Consider the following 22,466-nt stretch of genomic DNA (forward strand, 5'->3'; position numbering starts at 1 on the left):
TTGTTTGAGTCATTAAAGCAATTGTGATCTAAGTCAGTACTTTCCAGTGCCTTATTTTGTTATATTAAATAACAATTGGAAGTTCAAATTTGTCAACATTACTCATCTGCAACCAGTTGGGTACCATCATGCACAAGGCATTTTCTCCCGTTTCCCTGCTAGTCATGTTGTATACATGGAAAATAGAGTTGCACAAATATCTAAACTCAGAACAAAGCTGGAGAAACCTGCATCTTTTTTGACAATTCCTGTTTGGAGAGGAAACTGCTGGCATGTTGCCCCAACATGTCATAGTGAAAACTGATTTTTGCTACACATAACTGAAGGCTTTCAGGAATTACCGAAGGAGTATTTTCTATATCTGCACTGTAGCCTTTAGGATAGCCAGAGGCTTTGTCTTTGAATTCCAAATGACAGAAAAATAACTGTTACAAAGGTTCATTTTGTCAGAATCAAGAGAAAAAAGAAATCAGATGTGAGAAACCAAAAATCCTGGTTGCGGACCCGGGCTATATTCCCAGTTGCTTATTTATTTATTTATTTATTTTTGGGATGGGGCAGGGGGTAACCAAATACTGTTTCACCCTGGAAAATCTGCCAACTTTATTCTATGAACAGGCAAAGGAAGGATGTGCTCCACTGTTTAGCTTCTAGCCTGAGATTCTGGAGATCTGGGTTCAATTCCCTGCTCTGCTGAAGACCTGCACTTTCTCCAGGGGTGCTTCAAACTGGGGGATGAATTCCCCCAGGAACAAAGGACCTTCACAAACCTCACCAATTTCTGCTCCAAGTGCAAGGCCTGTTTCTCTAACAGAAATAGATAACAATATGTATGTTAAAACAAAAACCATATACTCAAATACAGTGCTTCTCAAAGCCAGTCTGCCGCTTGTTCAGGGAAAGCCCCTTGCGATCCAGGCCAGTTCATTTACCTGCTGCGTCTGCAGGTTTGGCAGATCGCGGCTCCCACTGGCCACAGTTCGCTGCTCCAGGCCAATGGGGGCTGTGGGAAGCGGCACGGGCTGAGGGATGTGCTGGGCACCCTTCCTGCAGCCCTCATTGGCCTGGGATGGCAAACCGCGGCCAGTGGGAGCCGCGATTGGTCGAACCTGCGGAAGTGGCAGGTAAACAAACCGGCTCGGACCACCAAGGGCTTTCCCTGAACAAGTGGCGGACCGGCTTTGAGAAGCACTGCTCTAATGCACCTCGTTCTCTCCCTGGGGAGAAGCTAAGAACATGAGACAGACGTGCCGTCATGTTGCTTCATGCTCTATTGGAGGGCGCTCAGATACTATCGTGATGAGCATATTGCAACAATCCACATAGCACAGACTAGACTTTCTGCCTGACTTTGGGCAAGTCAGTTAGGGCCAGAGCCACAAAATGATTTACGTGCCTAACTGCCACTCTAGATATGAGTCCAACATTTAGGTGCCATTGAGATCCTCAAAATCCCTGCTTGACTGCTAACTAACTCTGTGGCAGATTAAAGTACCAAAGATCCTACATTTCCACCCCCAAAGTCACCTAGGTGCTTACATTTCTGCCAGTGAGCATGTGCTCAGCCATCTCTGGCTAGGGAATGGGCACCTCTTGTACTTAAGCCCCACAAGGATTGCAAGAGATGCGAGGGATGTGCTGGATGTACTTAAGCTCCACAAGGATTGCGGGCCGGGCTGGTTTGTTTACCTGCTGCATCCTTAGGTTCGTTCGATCGCAGCTCCCACTGGCCACGGTGTGCCGTTCCAAGGGAATCAGCGTGGGTTGAGGGATTTGCTGGGATGTATTTAAACCCCACAAGGATTGCCAAACTAGGCTTTTTTCCACCCATTCAGCCTGTGGGGCCCAGCCTGGGAGGCATGCTCAGAGCATGCCTAACTCCACACAAAACTGCCCAAGGAGAAGGTGTCGCTCCCTTAATAATTTTTAGCTGAGTGTAGGGCACTCACCCAGAATGTGGGAGCCCTAAATCCAAATCCCTTCTCTGTGTCAGGTGGTGGGGGTGGGGGATTAAATCCTTTTCCTATGGAGATTTGGGACTCCATCCCTTTAGTAACTCTGGGAGATTGTTGTCACCCCTAAATCTGGGAATGCTGGAGAACTGTGGGATTACCACAGTCAATTGCCCTCCTGTGATATGCAGTGTACTATTGTCCATACATTATCTGTCACCACATTATTTTTAAATTAATCAGAAAAAATCTCCTTTTCTTTTTTGCCTTTTTTTTTTTGTTTACCACTGTGAGAGCAGTATCTTCCTGTGATAACACTGCCACTCTATGCTGGTGAGCAGCCAAGAATCTTGGAGTGAACTGGTTAGAAAAGCAGAACAAGTGAAACAATTTTTTTACAGTTGGAAACATGTCTCAGCCTCTGCATCTGTTTGAATGTACCACACAGTTCATAGTGTGCTGCTCTACCTGTCCTCCTGCCTCTGTGCTGGCAACAGCACCAGTTTGATTGGTTTTGCTTGGTATTAAGTAAAACACAGTGAACAGGAATTAAATAACAACATTAAAAAAAAACCCATCAAAAGCCACTTTTAAAATAAAATGTTACTGTCTCTCGTCATGTCTGTGGATGTTTTAGTAAAACAATGTCTTTTTAACATTAGTCAAGCAATCATGGCCTTGCTACATCACTGAAATGATATATAATTTACTGGATCAGACATATCAGGTTGCTCATAGTTTAAATACCCATGTTTTTCTTTGAAGTTTGTTGCTTAGATACTGGAGTGATAAGCACCTTTAAAATACTTGAGACAGAAACTAGAAAACAATTTAGGCTTGTTTGAGCCCTGAAACATTTTAGGAGACTAGAGCCCAAGTGCAAAAAACTCCTTCGATGAGTCAGTGGGCTGATGTTGTTGCTGGATGTTCCTGTATGATGCAGTGTATCTAATTCCATCTCAGCAGAGACAATAAAGCACTCTCTAGCCTGGCGTTTGGCAAAAGTGAAAGTTCATTCTTAAGATGTCTGCTCAGACCTGGTTTTAATCCATCCTTCATTCATCGGTATTTGTCAGTATCTCAGAAATTTAATTGAAAACCAGTCCTATATTGGAGCATGTTTGTACCATTGACTTGGTGATCTGTAACGTGTGATTTACCACATCTATCTGAATAGCCACTTAATATTGTGTCCTCAGATGTGCTCCTTAGTGTCCAACTTTTTAAAATTGTGTTTAAACTAAATAAAAATTCCCCAAGAAAAACAGGCACAAAAATCAAATGCCAGCAGCCTATATTTTAAAATACGTGTCCTTCATTGCAAAAATGGTATAGTCTACAACAGGGATCGGCAACCTTTGGCAGCGATACATCAGGGTAAGCCCCTGGCAGGCTGGGCTGGTTTGTTTACCTGCAGCGTCCGCAGGTTCAGCTGATTGCAGCTCCCACTGGCCACGGTTTGCCGTTCCAGGTGAATGGGGGCTGTGGGAAGCGATGCAGGCCGAGGAATTGGCCTGGAATGGCGAACCGCGGCCAATGGGAGCTGCGATTAGCTGAACCTACGGATGCTGCAGGTAAATAAACTGTCTCGGCCTGCCAGCGGATTTCCCTGATGGGATGCGTGCCAAAGGTTGCTGATACCCGGTCTACAAAAATGGGATGGTCTACACTACCCACAGGAGACTAGGGAAAATAAGAATTCTGTGTCATAGTAAATACACTGTTCATGGATTTTATATTGAACACTATTGACTGAACTTTATAGTGATGTTTAATTTTTTTTGGCCATTGCTCACAATTGCCAGGGTGATTGAGTATGCAATAAATTCTTTTAAAAAGAGAAAATAAAAACACAAATGAGATCCTACCATACAACTGGAATGATAGATTTTTAAAAGAATACACACATTTCCAGTGGAATTAATTCTTGCCAAATATTTTGGATTGATGGCTTTTGAAGACCACAAACTCCTCTTCATAGAGCAAGCGTATCAGAGGAAATGGCAGACAGTGCAAGCTCCTCAAATGGACCAGTGTGCCTCACTCTGAACGTGGAAGGATTATGGTAAGGTAGTTCAAACTCTTAATTGATTCAATCCTTGCCTTTTTTTTGTTGATATCATTAGGAACATTTGTGATGATGGTTTTGCAATGTGCAATGTGTATTATGAGAACTGAATGGAGATGACCAATTTAGTTCACTCATAGGTCCCCAAACTGCCCTCAAAAGAGAGTGACTTACAGTCACTATTGACTTACTTGGATTCACACCAATGTTCTGGAGACAAAAGGCTCTATAGGTCATTGCCAATACTTTGACCCACTCCTGCATGAGACTGGGTTCAAAAAGTGAGGAAACATGAATCCATCAGCAATTATACCTGCAGCAGCATCTGACACTTTCATGAGGGCCTGAAAAAGGGAGAACCCTGAGCCAAAGTCACACAGAAGGAGTTTTTGTCAGTAGCAAAATCTATTAGTGGAAAGAATGTTGCTTTGCTGAACTGCTGTTATTTGGGACAGATGAACTTCATGAAGATCAATGTTTTGCAAACCTTGAGTCATAATTTCTGGCTTCACAGGGTTGCAAAACAAGTTTGAGGTTGTGATCTCTTCCCCCTGTAATTTAAGTCCAGATATTTTGGATCAATTGGGGTGGGGAAGTAAGAGTCTCTAACTAAAGTGCAGTCTGTTTTAGATGTTAGAACAAGGAGAATCCTCCAACAGCTATGTTGCCAAGTGTCAGTTATCTATCTTTTACTGTAAATGTTATGTTTATTTCATGTTATAATTTCTTTTCTCTCTGCTTCCTCTATTCACAACCTTGTTTGTTTTTCAATGTGTCAACATTTGAATATTTTCACCCTTATTTTGTCTGGATTTTTCGTCTTTGCCTGTTCTCTGATCACTTTATCAGAGACTCTTTAACAGAACATGAACTCTATAATGAAACATTTCAGCTTTTGAGTTGAAAATTAGATCAAATTTGCCCATGTGCTTATTTCAACGGGGAATTTTTAAAAACTAAATGCACAAAGTGGCCCTGGGTTATTAAATATGTCTCATTGCCTAGAAATAAAGTAATAAAGTAATTGTATGAAATCTTACTTTTTTTTCTTAAAGGTGATACCTAGCACAGGATTTATTTCAGGAAAAATCCATGTATTCAACAACATATAGTTGCTTTCTCATTTTGATCAATAAGTAATTCTTATTCTTTTTAAGAAAAGCCATTGGCATATTAAAATTTTAATATTAATCTAATGGAAAGCATGTATACAATGATCTGCTTTAAAAAAACTGTAAAAGTAGACCAAAAAAAAAAGAAAAGAAAAAAGGAAGCAATGATAATTAATAAGGATAACAGTATTTTACTAAAGAGCAGGAAAGAGTCCTGTGGCACCTTATAGACTAACAGACGTATTGGAGCATGAGCTTTCGTGGGTGAATACCCACTTCATCAGATGCATCCAGTATTTTACTGTATATTTATATGACATCTCTTATGCTAAAAGATCCCAAATCACAAACTGTATAACAATACATCTAGAGCCACTGCTTTCCAGCCATCTCTGGGGTGGAGGGTGACATTGAACTGACACACAGCCTGTTGTAGAGCTTTGAAGTGATAATCCAGACAAGGATACCAGGGCATACCATATAAAAAGTACCATGAGACAGTCGATGTCCATGCACAGCACATAGGGGCATAAGTTTTAAGGTCTCATTTGAAATATGCTGTGTTCTTGTTCATGGCAAGCTGCACATAGTGGGATAATAATCAGCTTAGAATTAGAAACAGGTATGTTACAAATGCAAAACCAGGGTGTCCCTGTCCCTTAAGGTTGTGTATGTTGGGTGGATAATCACAAGGAGCCTTCCCCGCCACTCCCTTGTTCACACAGTGCAAGGACCAAGGACTGCTCCCTCTGTTCATTCATATTACCTCAAAGTGCGCAGGGAGGGGACAAGGCCCTGGTTTCAACCTCCACTCTGAATTATTCTGCAAACCAGGTTGGCTGCAGCAATGGGAGCACATTACACCATTCTAAAGGATGGTGCAGCCTCTCTGCCCCAGTGCCACACACCCACCAGGAAGGGATGGCAGCTCACTGAAGTCCCTGAGCTGCTCCTGAGGCCGTGCAATTCTGCCTTTCCCATGACTCAAAGTTGTACGGAACTGATAGGATGTAACACAAAATGTATTATTCAGGATTTACAAAGGGTCAGTCCTGGAAATGCTGATTTTAAAATAACTTTCTGTGGCCTGTAATCTGATGTACCAACTCCATCACAGTGAGTGTTTGCCATGCTGGACAGTAATTAGGGTTTGAATTTAATGCAATTCCCCATTATCTTAGAATGGAATTTTGCTTCTAGCCTCTAACTGACCTGCTTTATTAACATGCTTTTTGACTGTTCAATGTAACTAGTGGTTCAGCTGAGCTGCTGAGAGGAGATCTTATGAAATTACTGAATAATTAATGGTGAAATGTTGCTAACATTGTAAGTTTTTTAATTACACACTCTTACCATAAAGAGACTTATTTTCTCTTTTCCTGATTGGAGATAGTATACAGTTTCATTGAACTGTGATGGTTTTGTTTTATGGGTCTCCCCCTGCTAATATGGAAACAATTATTGAATGACATAATAGGTGTCTGCTAATTTGTATGGCGCATGGTACAGCGTGTTTGATTTGAAGCAAAAGATGCCCAATTGATGTCAGTTGCAGAGTCACTCAGTTTGTTGCTATTTATAGCAATCACCTGCAGCATCATCTTGGATGAAGGCCAGTGAATGAGACAATGTTGGAACAGTTTCTGTAAGCACTTATATTATCAGGGACATGGTGTGTCTCCCTTTTGCACTTGGAAGTTGTACATCCCCTGTCATCAGAGCAAGGGAAGTCCCTCAGTACTCATTTTTTACCAAGCAGAAAAAAACAAGCAAAAATATGAAGGGGGAGAAAACGTTCCTGAGGTAAACTTTTACAACCCCTGCAAGTTACTGAAAATGACAAACATTGCAAAAAAAATGTTGTAAGCTTTGCAACATATTTTTTCAGGGCCAGAGGATAAAAAAGAAAAACAATTCTGCCTGTTCACTTTTCCTGTCCAAAATTTGCCTAGCATATCATCAGGAGGAGCCAAGGAAAGAAAAATCTCTCGTAAATCGGTGGAATTAGTCTAGCATTTGACTCATGTTTTCTCTGAACAATTATGACTATAACTTACTTTCTACATCGTTTAACAAAAACAAAGCTACCACTTCCTTTCTCTCACCTAATTTTCAGCAGACATGAAGAGACAGAGTTTGCCATCTTCTTCTATTCATGACTATCACATTAGTAAGAAAGAAAAGAAATATGATATATTAATATATTATCTCAAGAAATTAGATCAGTACTATTATTCAGGGATATATTGTAATATTAACGATAATGGACCAGATTCTGCTTTCCCTTAAAGCTGGTGTAAATCCAGCATACTACCACCAACTTCAGTGGTATTACTCCAGATTTACATTAGTATAAATGAAAAAAGAATTTGGTCCAATGTGCTTCCTATATAATGTACATATTCTCTCTTCGTACTACACATTGCTTGACCTTAAAAGACAGAAGTTGCTTTGCACTGCAGACAAGTTCCACATTTACAGCACATGAATCAGCTAAGCATTGCCATACTAAAGCTGCTAGCATCAGAAGTCCTGTCAGCTGTGTTAGAGAAAAGTAGAAGTAGCTTCAACTGGAAGTTTTATATATCAGCTATGAATAGGATGCTTTGGAAAAATCCAACTGTGGCCTTGTACAAAAGAGAACTGGTCTGATGTTGCAAACATGACTGCTCCTATTTTCACCATTTACGTAGTTCATGAGGGACCATTGTGTGCGGACCTCTTTGCTGATGCTGGGGGTGGCAGAGGGGAGAAGTATCTGGCTGGTCACTGATTCACTGTTGATGTCCACCTCACAACTTGGAGCAAGACATTCCTATTGTCAGGGTAGAGGTGAGCTGTTGTGATTTAATCCTGATTATACAGTTTCTCTCCCAGAGCTACTGGTCATGTAATGAGTTGCCTACAGCCAGAAAGTGTAGCGGTACACTCGGATGAAGTGGTACACTTGGACTGCACCATTGATCAACTACAGAAATTCCAAACCATTGGTCCAGGTAGGCAAGCCTCAGATGCAGACCCTGCAATAGACAGTTATGGAATTACCTGCCCACTGGGGAAATTTTCCTTCTTACTCACATTACCCAGAGGTTGGCTTATTTCCAGAAGCATAAGAGGTTACACCCCTTCCAAAACTCTGTTTTTTAAGTACCCTACTACTGTATTGTAACTTGGGTGGTTGTTCTTATCCATGTAAATGTTCAATCCTTGTAAATACGTTTTGGAAGTGTCCCTCTCCTCTAGGACATACCATCATGTCAGATAATTAATAAGGTATAACAACTACTTCAGTGTATGGCTTTGCCTTAAAATATTCTAATTCAACAGCCCTGAGAACACACATCCTTTGCTGATCCACTGAATAAGCACAGCATGTGCAATAATGGTGTAGTCTGCCCCATCAATATGCATCAACCCAGCAATGACAGACTAACCATAGCGGCAAGACCATAGCTCATTTTCTCTGCCCATTCATCCAACCTTTGGCACAACAACAGGGATTCCAAATGATGGTTTAATGATGTGGACACCTGTTCAGTAGGAGTTGGTCTAACACCACCCACTCATTTCACATAATGGGCCATCAAGCAACTTCCGGTCATTATCAACAAGATTTGAACTGGCAACCTAGAGTTGAAGGTTCCATAACCTTACCAAAACCTCTGAGCTATTCTGGTCCCCCTGCACCAAATACTTTCAGGTCTTCCTGATTGTTAGAGCAGAGTTAAGTCTCAGACATTTATCTGTATTATATTGCCATACAAGAGTGGGCACGATTACTGCTATGGAAGCACTATAAAACAATACCTCAAAAGTTTTCTCAAGCTTTTTAGAGAGTTTATTTCCTTTTATTAGCATTTTTCAAGGTGTTATTGAGATGAAGCAATAAAATTATAAGCCCTCCTTAAAACACAGAAAGGACACCTAGGGCTTTAAGATTGCCACTTAAATATTGGTATGACACAGGGTATCAGTGTTAAGTGCTTGCTTTTCTGCCAGTAAGATATTAAAATATGCCTACTACAAACTCTTCATAAATGAGGCTGACCACTAAAAACTGTTGCCACTGACCTTTCTTTTCAGATCCCTCTCTCTCTATTATGGAACACTATGTTGCCTTCATTTTTTTGCCAGGTTTAATCTTGCTGCCCTTAAGGCCCAGCTGTGCAGCCATTATCTTTTTGGCTTTGAAGGACCACATGAAGTTTGCTGTGGCACACTTCCTTACTGGAAGACTCACAGTCTGCTATGTGTCTGTGCACTGAGTGTGCCTGTCTTTTAGGGATTCTATCATCTCACCTTTAGTTGGCTGGTGACTTTGGTATGATGGTCCCTGGGATGGAGACCATCCTAAAGGATAGGGACAACCTGCCTCAATAGCAACATTGGCCCCTCATTTTTAAACTCCATTTTCAGAAGTTGTCTCTTGCATAACCACTGCTGTGTATTTTATGATCTTCTTCGCATTTTGATTGTAACTGTTCGCGCAGCATCCAAGTATCTTGGTCACTGGATGGGGTGCTTAATAAATAGGTTATCACTAGACTGTAAGACTGGTCTCCATTTGAAATGTTGAATTGTACAAAGGTGCCTAACAGCTTTGATGTTCATATGCAGTGGTCAAGAATATAGTCTCATTTACATCAGTTTAAGGCTAGAGTTATGCCACTGATTTTAGTGAAGTTACACTGATTTGTACTGGTATAATTGAGATTAGAATCTGGCTCAAAATTGCTAAGTGAAACAACCTCTCTTTTTAAAGATATACCTCAACCTTTATGTAAATAGGGTGTTTTTATCTGCCAGTGATTGGCCAGACAATGGACCCAATGAATCTCCTTAGCGGAATATTCATCTCCCCCATTCAGTGTCTGCAGTGGCCATGTTTGTACTTCTGCACCTTACCACAAATGATTCTTGAACCCGTGAATAGGCAGTAGCTCTACCAGACAAAAGGAAGACTCCTTTACATTCTCAAATAGTGGAGGCCCCAATGTAGGAGAAAGACCCATTTCGTAGAAAATACTGCAAAAAAATTGAACACAACAGTGGTGGGGGGGGCGTAATTTATTGAGAATAACAATGTCTAAAAAAGCCTCAGTCTCATGAGTCAACATTATTAATGTTGAAAATTTACAGGAAAAAAAGTGAGATGGTATAAGATCACTTTCACTAGGTTTCCTGGTTGCAAAATGAGCTCTGTCCCTTCTGATGAGGGACAGCTGAAAGGTATGTTCCTCTGGCTGAGCCTCTGCTGGAAGATACCCTTCTTTGTATTATACATTGTTCCCCAGACCGCAATTATTTTGAGAGATGTGAATCTTTCATTTATGAATATTCTTTGATCAGAGTGACACAGAAAAGTTGTTGCGTATTTATATCCACTTTTGAAAAGAAAGCATTGTAGATTAAAAACCCAACACAAGGCTAACCAACAAACCAACCCAAACCAGCCTATTTTAATTTGTTTTGCATTTAAAGTTTAGTGTTCTCTGCAAAGACCTGCATTTCAATCAACATCTTTTTGGTGCATTGAACACAGAGGTGAGATTATACCTTGCAGACCCACAGGGAAGTGAGCAGGAGACAAGGGCTTCACTCTAGGTGTTGAACACTCTGCTATAGAGCTGGGTGGGAAATGGGTTTCTAGTCTCGTGAATATTTGAAAGTGCCAAGTTTTTTTTTGTCCTGAGTTGGGCCCATAAATTTGAAATCTCAACCATATCAGCCAACCAAAAAGCCATTTCCATGCCCCACCCAAATTTTGGGTCAATTGAAACATTTTAATTTTGTCTGTCTAATTAGCTTTGACTCTGAAATGCAAACCAGAAAAACAACATTGTATAAAACCCCCAAAATAATTTCAAAGCTATTTGTTGTGTGTGTGCAAACAGTACTGGGGTTGATGAACTAGCATTTTTTGACAAAAATGATTTGTCAGAAAGATTTCCAACCAGCTTCACCCTGGTCCCAATCCAGCAAAATACTCAGGATTGTCCATAACTAAGCTTGAGAGTAATCTTAGCAAGGCCAGTAGAATCACTCATGTTCTTAAAATGCTTTTACTACATACCAGCCACAACATCTTCCAGGATCAAGCCTTAAATCATGATGCAGTCAAGATTTATAAGTATGAAATGAGCAGTTGTAGGGCTGGGTCTACCTTAGAATGCGTATATAGTAATGTCACAGGTGTGATTTTTTCTTTAATGACAGTTCTATACCAGCAGACGCCCTAGATGGATCCAGTTATACTGGCATAAAAGTGCTTCTCCTGATATTGCTTATTTGCCCAGTGTAATGGGGTAAGGATTTTTTTTTGTTTATTTTTTGGCAGATGTAAGCCATCTCTACATTAGGAAGGTTTGTGGGATAGCAAATTTGCAAGCTTTTTCTAATATAGGGGTCAGGAGTCAAATAAAGGGCTTTATTTGGGTGTTTTAGTGGAGTAAAGTAAAGTAACTCCAACAGATAACTTTTGTTTTGAATGAGGATAAAGCTATCTTTTATAACTTTAATTTTTTACACACGCTAGGCCATAAATCTTAGCTCTGGCTTGCAAATAAAATAAACCCAACTTAAAAATGTAGGATCAACTGATCAGATGGACTCCAGTGTACTACAAATGCTTTTATAGCTATTCCCAGCTACTGATGTAGCAACCAAGGGAAGCTTCCCAGTTTTGCAAGTTGATTTGGTTTTGGCAGAAGCTTTTGCTTACAAAAATCATTAATGATTCTTTGTTTGGGAAGAAATCGTTTTCTGTCTAGCCCAGGTTAAGAGAGGACTTACTTACTTTCCTGCCAGAACTGCAAACAAACAGTTGATCCCACGACATTTCCTTACCCTAAGCAAGTACTGTAAGGTGATATATGAGGCCTAAGGGCTAAAGGAAACATGATTATTTAGCAGTGTTACAATCGGAAGTGGTGAATTCCCCCTGGAATGTAGGGAAAGCTTCCTGTTCTTTGTAGATCAGCCTATTATTGGAATACACTTGCCTGCCATTAATCTTCAAAGTAATTAAATGGAAAGGAAGTGATTAAATCACTGAAATGGAATGGCTGCTGATTCAGAGGGAAAAACCCAGGCCAAGTAAGTATTTCATTGTTAGCTAGGCACACTCATTAGTATAAGCAGGAATCTTCCTGTTTACACAGGTAATTAATGTAGTAATATGTTATGGTAATTAAATGAAGATGAAATGCAGAAGGCATCATTATTATGGTCTGCTAAGACCTAGACACACAAAGGCTGGCAGAATCTTTTTCTTCATAAAGGGATAAGATTGAGAACAAGGGACCATCTCCACAGCTGGTGCAAATGGGCAGAGCTCCATTGGTGCTATCCTTATTTATAGCTATTGAGGATCTGGTCCAACATTTTAATACATCCCAAAAATACATGAAAAAATGAAAGGGGGGAATATAATTATTCATATAGTTCTCAAAAGAAAAAAGATTAGCCATGTCCCAAAGGTGCTTAGAGCAGGTCTCTGAATGTAAATGTTATTCAAAGCAAGATAATATGTCTTAAAGAATCACAACAACATTTTAAAAGAAGTTTGAATAGATTTAGAAAGCCGGGATTGCCTTCAGAGGAAGTGTCTAACAGTAGTGAGCTAAATTTACAAATCATTCCAAGATAACACCAATATTACTTTTTGCAATGTTATTGTGCATCTTTTGTTCAGCCTCTGAGAGCTAAGCTTATAAATTTGTGAACATGATTGTCACTGGCTAAGTGTCAATAGGAAATAAATAGAAACAGCTACCACAAGCCTCTAGATAATCACTGTCTTATGTGTAATGCTAATAATGGAAAATATAAATAAAAATCCAATGATGTCTTTATGTCCTGTTCGTTCTTACTGTTTTCTCTTTATTTTTCTTGCTTCCCCTCCCCCATCTTATCCAGGACCATTACTAGGTGGCAATTTTATACAAAAAGGATGACTAATAGAATGCTTAATGTCATTATTTCGACCCAGATTTTTAAAAGTGACTAATATTCTAGCTGGACTGTTTGAAATTAATGCCATGAAGCCATCTTTGGTGTAAGTATCCAGTTAGCATGATAGCAGCAAAATAAATCTAGCATCAGGAACCCAAAAACAAGGGCTTTATTTGAAACCATAAAATGCCAGTGACACTGTGCGTTCTGGGAAAGAATGCAGTGAACTCAGAAGATTTAGGCCAATCCTTTCTCAATTCAGTCATACTGGCCCTTTGGTTGCAAGTAACAACAAGCAGCCGTCATAGCCATTACTAACAATACACTGCAATTAATTTGTAACAGTAGACTCATTTCTTTTTAAATTGTTGGCCATTTCTAACTTATTATTCCTGCACTGCTACTTTCTGAAGGTAGCTATGTTGCTTGTACAGGTGCTATTATAGCTTAAGCAAAGGGAGAGCACAATATGGCAAAGCTTTTAGCTGGCTCACTGCAATTTTAACAATTATAGAGTAGTGTTTGCTCTCACTCTAAACTATACTGTAGGAGAGTGTAGATGCATTTGACATGATGGCCACACAATTTATGTTAGGTCAGCACTTTGGAGAAAGGCAAAAGTGAAAGATAAGGCTTGCTTGTTTGGTTCAGTGACAAAAGAGGACGTAAAACAGCCCTTAAAATAATCTGACTACCCAAGTGTCATAAATAGATAGCTAAGGGTTAATGTTTCTTTTACCTGTAAAGGGTTAACAAAGGGAACCAAACACCTGACCAGAGGACCAATCAGGAAACCGGATTTTTCAAAGTGGGGAGGGAATGTTTGTGTCTACGTATCTGTGTCTTTGTCTGGCTCTCAGCTGTGAGAGGATCTTTTTTCTATCTGTAAGCTTCTAATCTTCAGTTTCAAAGTTGTAAGTACAAAGGTAGAAAAAACAATAGGCTGTTATTGTTTTTTTTGTATTTACATGTGTGTAGTTGCTGGAATGTTTAAATTGTATCTCTTTTTGAATAAGGCTGTTTATCATATTTTCTTTTAAAGTAATAGCCTGTGTATTGTCAACTTGATGCAGAGATCATGTTCATGTGTTTTTTCTTTTCTTTTTTATATAAAGTTTTCTTTTTAAGACTTGTTTTGAGTTTTTCTCTCTGGTAGGCTAAAGAACGAAGGGAGAGGGAAATTCTCTTTACGTTAGATCTACGGAGGGTGAAGCTCTGCAGCACCAGGGAATTTGTGGAGGGGGAAGAGAGATAGAATCTTTTCTGTTTCCTTGTCTTTGGGGTTTGTCTCTTTGTGGAAGAAAGGAAACATGCTTTCTTGGTATTGTGATGTAAAGAGGTTGCATCAGTAACTCTCAGGTTAGCCCAGAAAGGAAATTCTGGGTGGGAGAGAGGGGGGAAGGGAAGTGGGTTATTTCCCTTTGTGTAGACTCAGGGCATCTGAATCTTGGGGGTTCCCCAGGGAAGGTTTTGGGGAGACCAGAGTGAGCCAAAACACTGGAATTTTTGGATGGTGGCAGCGAGATCAGAGCTAAGCTGGTAATTAAGCTTAGAGAGGTTCATGCAGGCACCCAGATTTCTGGACGTAAGGTCCAGATTTGGAATGCTTATGATACCAAGTAATACCACTTTACGAGTGAGAAGGATGAGACTGCATGCAGCTCCCTCACTCTCCCTATACTTCTTCCCAATTCCTTCCTCTCCACCTCCTGAGGTTGGTGGGGCTCTTCCATTACAGAGTGCAGCGCTCAAGACACAAACTTTCGCTCTCCCATTGTGTTCGTGCTACAATATTATAGCTCAGGTCACCACTGTTCGCTGTGCTGCCAGTGGCAAGCTAGGGTAGCCTCTGAGATCTTATCCACTTGGAGAACTCAATTTGACTCCAATCAGCACACCAAAAACACTGGAGCTGTTGATGCTTAAGCACAGGGGGCTGAGCATTACACAAAAAGCCTCTTCCTTTATATACATTTAGACATACATTTGCGTGCATTACACATTTTGGGATTGGGTTAGTTGCATTTTTGGCTCTTTTACTTTATATGAGCACGTATCCAGAAGGTTGGCAAATCAGCATACCCTAGAGCCCTGACCAGGGTTATTCATCTACTACCCAAGATCCACAAACCCGGAAATCCTGGACGCCCCATCATCTCGGGTATTGGCACTCTCACTGAGGGACTGTCTGGATATGTGGACTCTCTAATCAGACCCTATGCCACCAGCACTCCCAGCTATCTCCGTGACACCACTGATTTCCTGAGGAAACTACAACGCATTGGTCACCTCCCAGAAAACACCATCCTAGCCACCATGGATGTAGAGGCTCTCTACACAAATATCCCACACACAGATGGAATACAAGCTGTCAGGAACAGTATCCCTGATGATGCCACAGCACAACTGGCTGCTGAGCTCTGTGCCTTTATACTCACACACTACGATTTCAAGTTTGATGACAATATATACCTCCCGATCAGTGGCACTGCTATGGGCACCCGCATGGCCCCACAATACACCAATATTTTTATGGCTGACCTGGAACAACGCTTCCTCAGCTCTCGTCTACTCACGCCCCTTCTCTACCTATGCTACATTGATGACATCTTCATCATCTGGACCCATGGGAAGGAGACTCTGGAAAAATTCCACCACGATTTCAACAACTTCCACCCCACCATCAACCTCAGCCTGGACCAATCTACACAGGAGATCCACTTTCTAGACACCACGGTGCAAATAAGTGATGGTCACATTAACACCACTCTATATCAAAAACCTACCGACCGCTATGCCTACCTTCATGCCTCCAGCTTCCATCCCGGGCACATCACACGATCCATTGTCTACAGCCAAGCACTGAGGTACAACCGCATCTGCTCTAACCCCTCAGACAGAGACCAACACCTACAAAATCTCCACCAAGCATTCTCAAAACTACAATACCCGCACGAGGAAATTAGGAAACAGATCAACAGAGCCAGACGTGTACCCAGAAGCCTCCTACTGCAAGACAAACCCAAGAAAGAAACCAACAGGACTCCACTGGCCATCACATACAGCCCCAGCTAAAACCCCTCCAACGCATCATCAGGGATCTACAACCCATCCTGGACAATGATCCCACACTTTCACGGATCTTGGGTGGCAGGCCAATCCTTGCCCACAGACAACCTGCCAACCTGAAACGTATTCTCACCAGCAACTGCACACCGTACCATAGTAACTCTAGCTCAGGAACCAATCCATGCAACAAACCTCGATGCCAACTCTGCCCACATATCTACACCAGCGACACCATCATAGGACCTAACCAGATCAGCCATACCATCACTGGTTCATTCACCTGCACGTCCACCAATGTAATATACGCCATCATATGCCAGCAATGCCCCTCTGCTATGTACATCGGCCAAACTGGACAGTCACTACGGAAAAGGATAAATGGACACAAATCAGATATCAGGAATGGCAATATACAAAAACCTGTAGGAGAGCACTTCAACCTCCCTGGCCACACTATAGCAGACCTTAAGGTGGCTATCCTGCAGCAAAAAAACTTCAGGACAGACTTCAAAGAGAAACTGCTGAGCTTCAGTTCATTTGCAAATTTGACACTATCAGCTCTGGACTCAACAAAGACTGTGAATGGCTTGCCAATTACAGAACCAGTTTCTCCTCCCTTGGTTTTCACACCTCTACTGCTAGAACAGGGCCTCACCCTCCCTGACTTGAACTAACCTCGTTATCTCTAGCTTGCTTGCTAGCATATATATACCTGCCCCCTGGAAATTTCCACTACCTGCGTCTGACGAAGTGGGTATTCACCCACGAAAGCTCACGCTCCAAAACGTCTGTTGTCTATAAGGTGCCACAGTCATCTTGTTTCAAAGTACCATACCAATTTCAAACAGTTCAGTTCCCATGCCATTCCTGTGATGTTTCTTTAGACTCATAGACTCATAGACTCGTAGGTCAGAAGGGACCAATATGATCATCTAATCTGACCTCCTGCACAAAGCAGGCCACAGAACCCTACCCATCCACTTTTATAACAACCCTAAACCATGACTGAGTTATTGAAGTCCTCAAAATTGTGGTTTGAAGACCTCAAGCTGCAGAGAATCCACCAGCAAGTGACCCATGCCCCACGCTGCAGAGGAAGGCAAAAAACCTCCAGGGCCCCTGCCAATCCGCCCTGGAGGAAATTCCTTCCCGACCCCAAATATGGCAATCAGCTAAACCCTGAGCATGTGGGCAAGACTCACCAGCCAGCACCCAAGAAAGAATTCTCTGCAGTAACTCAGATCCCATCCCATCCAACATCCCCTCACAGACCATTGAGCAGACTTATCTGCTGATAATCCAAGATCAATTGCCCAAATTAAACTATCCCCATCATATCATCCCCTCCATATACTTATCAAGCTTACGAGGAGCTAGGAAGCGTTGTTCCAGGTCACCCATAAAAATATTGGTGTATTGTGGGGCCATGCGGGTGCCCATAGCAGTGCCACTGATCGGGAGGTATATATTGTCATCAAACTTGAAATCGTAGTGTGTGAGTATAAAGGCACAGAGCTCAGCAGCCAGTTGTGCTGTGGCATCATCAGGGATACTGTTCCTGACAGCTTGTATTCATCTGTGTGTGGATATTTGTGTAGAGAGCCTCTACATCCATGGTGGCTAGGATGGTGTTTTCTGGGAGGTGACCAATGCGTTGTAGTTTCCTCAGGAAATCAGTGGTGTCACGGAGATAGCTGGGAGTGCTGGTGCATGGGTCTGATTAGAGAGTCCACATATCCAGACAGTCCCTCAGTGAGAGTGCCAATACCCGAGATGATGGGGCGTCCAGGATTTCCGGGTTTGTGGATCTTGGGTAGTAGATAGAATAACCCTGGTCAGGGCTCTAAGGGTATGCTGATTTGTTCTGGATACGTGCTATATAAAGTAAAAGAGGCCAAAAATGACTAACCCAATCCCAAAATGTGTAATGCACGCAATGTATGTCTAAATGTATATAAAGGAAGAGGCTTTTGTGTAATGCTCAGCCCCTGTGCTTAAGCATCAACAGCTCCAGTGTTTTTGGTGTGCTGATTGGAGTCAAATTGAGTTCTCCAAGTGGATAAGATCTCAGAGGCTACCCTAACACTGGCAGCACAGCAACAGTGACCTGAGCTATAATATTGTACACAACACATATGGGAGAGCAAAGTTTGTGTCTTGAGCGCTGCACTCTGTAAAGGAAGAGCCCACCAACCTCAGGAGGTGGAGAGGAAGGAATTGGGAAGAAGTATAGAGAGAGTGAGGGAGCTGCATGCAGTCTCATCCTTCTCACTCGTAAAGTGGTATTACTTGTATCATAAGCATTCCAAATCTGGACCTTACCGTCCAGAAATCTGGGTGCCTGCATGAACCTCTCTAAGCTTAATTACCAGCTTAGCTCTGATCTCGCTGCCACCATCCAAAATTCCAGTGTTTTGGCTCACTCTGGTCTCCCCAAAACCTTCCCTGGGGAACCCCCAAGATTCAGATGCCTGAGTCTACCACAAAGGAAATAACCCACTTCCTCCCCCCTCTCTCCACCAGAATTCCTTTCTGGGCTAACCTGAGAGTTACTGGATGCAACCTCTTTACATCACAATACCAAGAAGCATGTTTCCTTTCTTCCACAAAGAGACAAACCCCAAAGACAAGGAAACAGAAAAGATTCTATCTCTCTTCCCCTCCCACAAATTCCCTGGTGCTGCAGAGCTTCACCCTCCGTAGATCTAACGTAAAGAGAATTTCCTCCCCTTCGTTCTTTAGCCTACCCAGAGAGAAAAACTCAAAACAAGTCTTAAAAAGAAACTTTATATAAAAAGAAAGAAAAAACACATGAACATGATCTCTGCATCAAGTTGACAATACACAGGCTATTACTTAAAAGAAAAATATGAATGAACAGCCTTATCAAAAAGAGATACAATTTAAACATTCCAGCAACTACACACATGTAAATACAAAAAAAAACAATAACAGCCTATTGTTTTTTCTACCTTTGTACTTACAACTTTGAAACTGAAGATTAGAAGCTTACAGATAGAAAAAGATCCCTCTCACAGCTGAGAGCCAGACAAAGACACAGACACAAACATTCCCCCCAGCCAGTGGCTTTTAGCCTTCCTCACTTTATCCTTACATGTTCTGACCTCACTAAGGTAGCTTCCCTTGCTAGTCCCGCCTTTCTTCCACTCCCTGTAAGCTTTCTGCTTTTTCCTAATCCCCTCTCTGAGATGCTTGCTCATCCTGCTTGGCCTACAACTCCCATTATCTCCCACCTTGGCAGTTGTATGCATTCTAATGTACACCTTTTTGTCCAGAAAGTCCTGTCAACAGTCCTGAACCATCGTCCGCCAAATTTTAGGTAACTGCAGATTAATAAAATTTAGTAAGACTGACACAAGTGAACTGAACATCTTTGTACAAGATTACTCAAAACAATTTGGATCAGTTTCCAGCCAAGGACATTTTAGTCTTATTTACAAAACATCACCAGGCCATAGATACCAGGTCTAGCTATTCCCTAGTGAATGTATTATTTCCATTCCAGAAATTCATGGAATTAGTGCATCACTAAATCAGACTATCTGGCACTCTTGCCTTAGCCTCTGTAGAGGATATAAAGTATATTAATGAACAGGTTACATTGAGAAGCCGTGAAATGCCTTAGTATGTACATTTTATCATCCCCATTTTAAAAAATAAGTTTTCAGAAGTACATACACCAAGAGCAACCTTCCCTGTTTAGTAGTAAAAATATAACCTGTCTTCTGGAGAGAACCTCCATGCAGGAGCCTGTCATCACTTACTTCCCAAAACACTGTATCTGCTCATGGACTTATGGAAACTGGATACAGCCATGTGTTCCTGTGGTTAGGAATGAGGCCTTACAACTCTGCCTGCTCAGTCTTCAAGCAGCCTATGAGAACAGCTTTGCAACAGCTTTGCCTGATTTACCAGACCATCTGATCTTGCCTTGCTCCTGTCCTGCCCAGCCTACTCCAGTCCTGATTGGTTCCTGACTCTGGCTCTATCCTTTGGTCTCATTCTTTTGATCTGACGCCTACTCCAACCAGCAGGCATGGATGCTTCTGGTCTGGCCACTAGGCCTGGCTGCTCATACCCCAGTTCAGGACATGTCTGCATTACACCAGCAGCTGTGCCTATGTCCCCCTGCCTCCATGACCCCCATTCCTGTCCACATGAAGGCTAACTCAACCGTCAAACATGCTGATGTATGACATCTAAGACACTTATTACCACCTTGGCCAAAATTAGGGACTGAATTGATGATCTCCAGAGCTAAAAGCAGAGTCTTTATAACTGATGCTAAAATGACATGGTCTCAAACTGACAGTTGTCAGACTCCTATGCCTTGGACTGGGCACAGAGTGGGATGCATAACTCACAGTGGCCAGTGAGTTACAAAGGCAAAATGTATGATGAATGACTGAATTGTGAAATATTCTTTGACTGACCATACAATAATTTAAGCTCAATTTTATACTGAAAAAATGATAGATTTAAAGAAGTCTTCACATCATGGAACTCACCATCCCATCCCCACATAGATCATCAGCAGGCTTTGAACAAGGGCTGTCCAGAGAATAGAATTTAGGTCCTACTACAGACATAAATTTCGGGGAGAGGAATGGCAAGGGGAACCCATCTTGAATTGGGATAAGGAGTCAAATATTTAGAGTCAACCTACTGCTGGTGGCATCTGACTCAGATGATGAAAATGAATGTGTGTCAGTCCACACTGCTTTGGATTGTTGTTATTGAGCAGAATCTGTTGTCAGCATGGAAGCATGTCCTCTGGAAGGGTCGTTGAAGTATGAAGGGGCAAACAAATCTTTAGTGCATCTGGCACATAAACATCTTGTGATGCCAGCCACAACAGTGCCATACAAAGGCCTGTTCTCATTTTCAGGTGACATAGTGGGCAGCATTATCTTCTGTAAATGTATTGTCTTAGTGACTGGCTGAAAAAGAAGTAGGACTGAGCAAACATGCAGACTCTAAAATTTTAGATTTGTTACACAACTGCACTCAAAAACATTTCACAACAGATTGTATTACAGTACTTACATGAGATAATTGAAAAATATAAACAAAATAAATAGTATTTTTGCTTTCAATATTTGCACTGTAAGAAGAGAAAGTGAGCACTGTACACTTCAATTTTAATTAAAACACAGAATACAATATATTTGAAAATGTAGAAAAACATCCAAAAATGTATAATAATAGAATATGAATTGAAATGTAATAGTGTGAAAAACTGATTAATTTTAGTTAATCTTGATTAATTTTAGTTAACAGCAATTAATTGACAGCCCTAATTTGGAGTCACTGGGTTTGACATGGTAATTTTTTTCCATTATAGCCAAAGTGATAAAATGCTCTACAGGCAATATTACTGATGGAGGACTGATATTCTAGGACTCAGCACATAAGGAGCAATAATGCAGCCAAAGGACAGGTCCCAGAATGTTTTAGATTTCTTGCAAAAATAGTACAAAGAAAAGTAAGACAATCCAGTTAAAAAAAGTTACCCAATGGGGTGATTGATACAGATGAATTACCTGTCAGAATTCTATTTTTCATCAATTTGCCACGGAAAATTCAAACAGTGCTCAATGTTGGTATTCTGTCTTTGGCATTCAAGAAGGTGATTAAAAAACCAAAAACACAATACCACAAAATAAAGGTTTAAAATGTCTATAAAAATTGACCTCTAAGGCTACCACTGCACCATAAATTTATGAACTAGAGGATGGCAATTCTTTGGAACAAACTCAATCAAATATGGGTCATAAATGGATATTATATTCATCATTGTGCTAATTAGCAGTACTTGGCTCATGCTCCATTGAATTGATGAGCCTAGGTATAACATTTAAGTATGATTGAATGACAGGTAAAACAGGTTCTTGGCACTAGCTAGCATGTCACTAGCCTGCCATTTCTAACTGGAATATTTTAAGTATACTTCCTGTTCTGACATGTCTGAAGTATTGTATATTCTTGCTAGACATCTTTCTCCCAGAATGAACATGCCTAGTTCCCTTAAACCTTATTTTCCAAACATTTATATTAGCTTTGGTGATTTTCAACTTGAATTCTCTTTTTAAACCAAGAGTGCTGCCTAGAACTCTACAGAATATTCTAATTGAGCTGTAACCAGTACCAAGTTGAAGAGAATGATTACCTTGCTACTCCTGTTAATACAATCCTATGTAGCATTTCAAAAAAAAAAAAAAAAAAAAAGCAGCACGCTTCACACTGGTTACTTATTCACTTCATTGTTGTGGTTTCCAGATCCTAGTGATA

General features: G+C 41.1%; 1 long non-coding RNA gene across 1 annotated transcript in view; it reads left to right on the forward strand.

The window, feature by feature from the left end:
• LOC116824898 (uncharacterized) overlaps positions 1 to 22,466 on the forward strand; it is a 147,389-nt gene that overhangs the window by 49,782 nt on the left and 75,141 nt on the right. The window contains exon 2 of the long non-coding RNA XR_012654793.1: positions 8,010 to 8,128. This is a non-coding gene — a long non-coding RNA (uncharacterized LOC116824898). The remainder of the gene's footprint in view (positions 1 to 8,009; positions 8,129 to 22,466) is intronic.

The sequence above is a fragment of the Chelonoidis abingdonii genome, chromosome 1 (genome assembly GCF_003597395.2).
Source record: "Chelonoidis abingdonii isolate Lonesome George chromosome 1, CheloAbing_2.0, whole genome shotgun sequence".
NCBI classification, from domain to species: domain Eukaryota; kingdom Metazoa; phylum Chordata; order Testudines; family Testudinidae; genus Chelonoidis; species Chelonoidis abingdonii.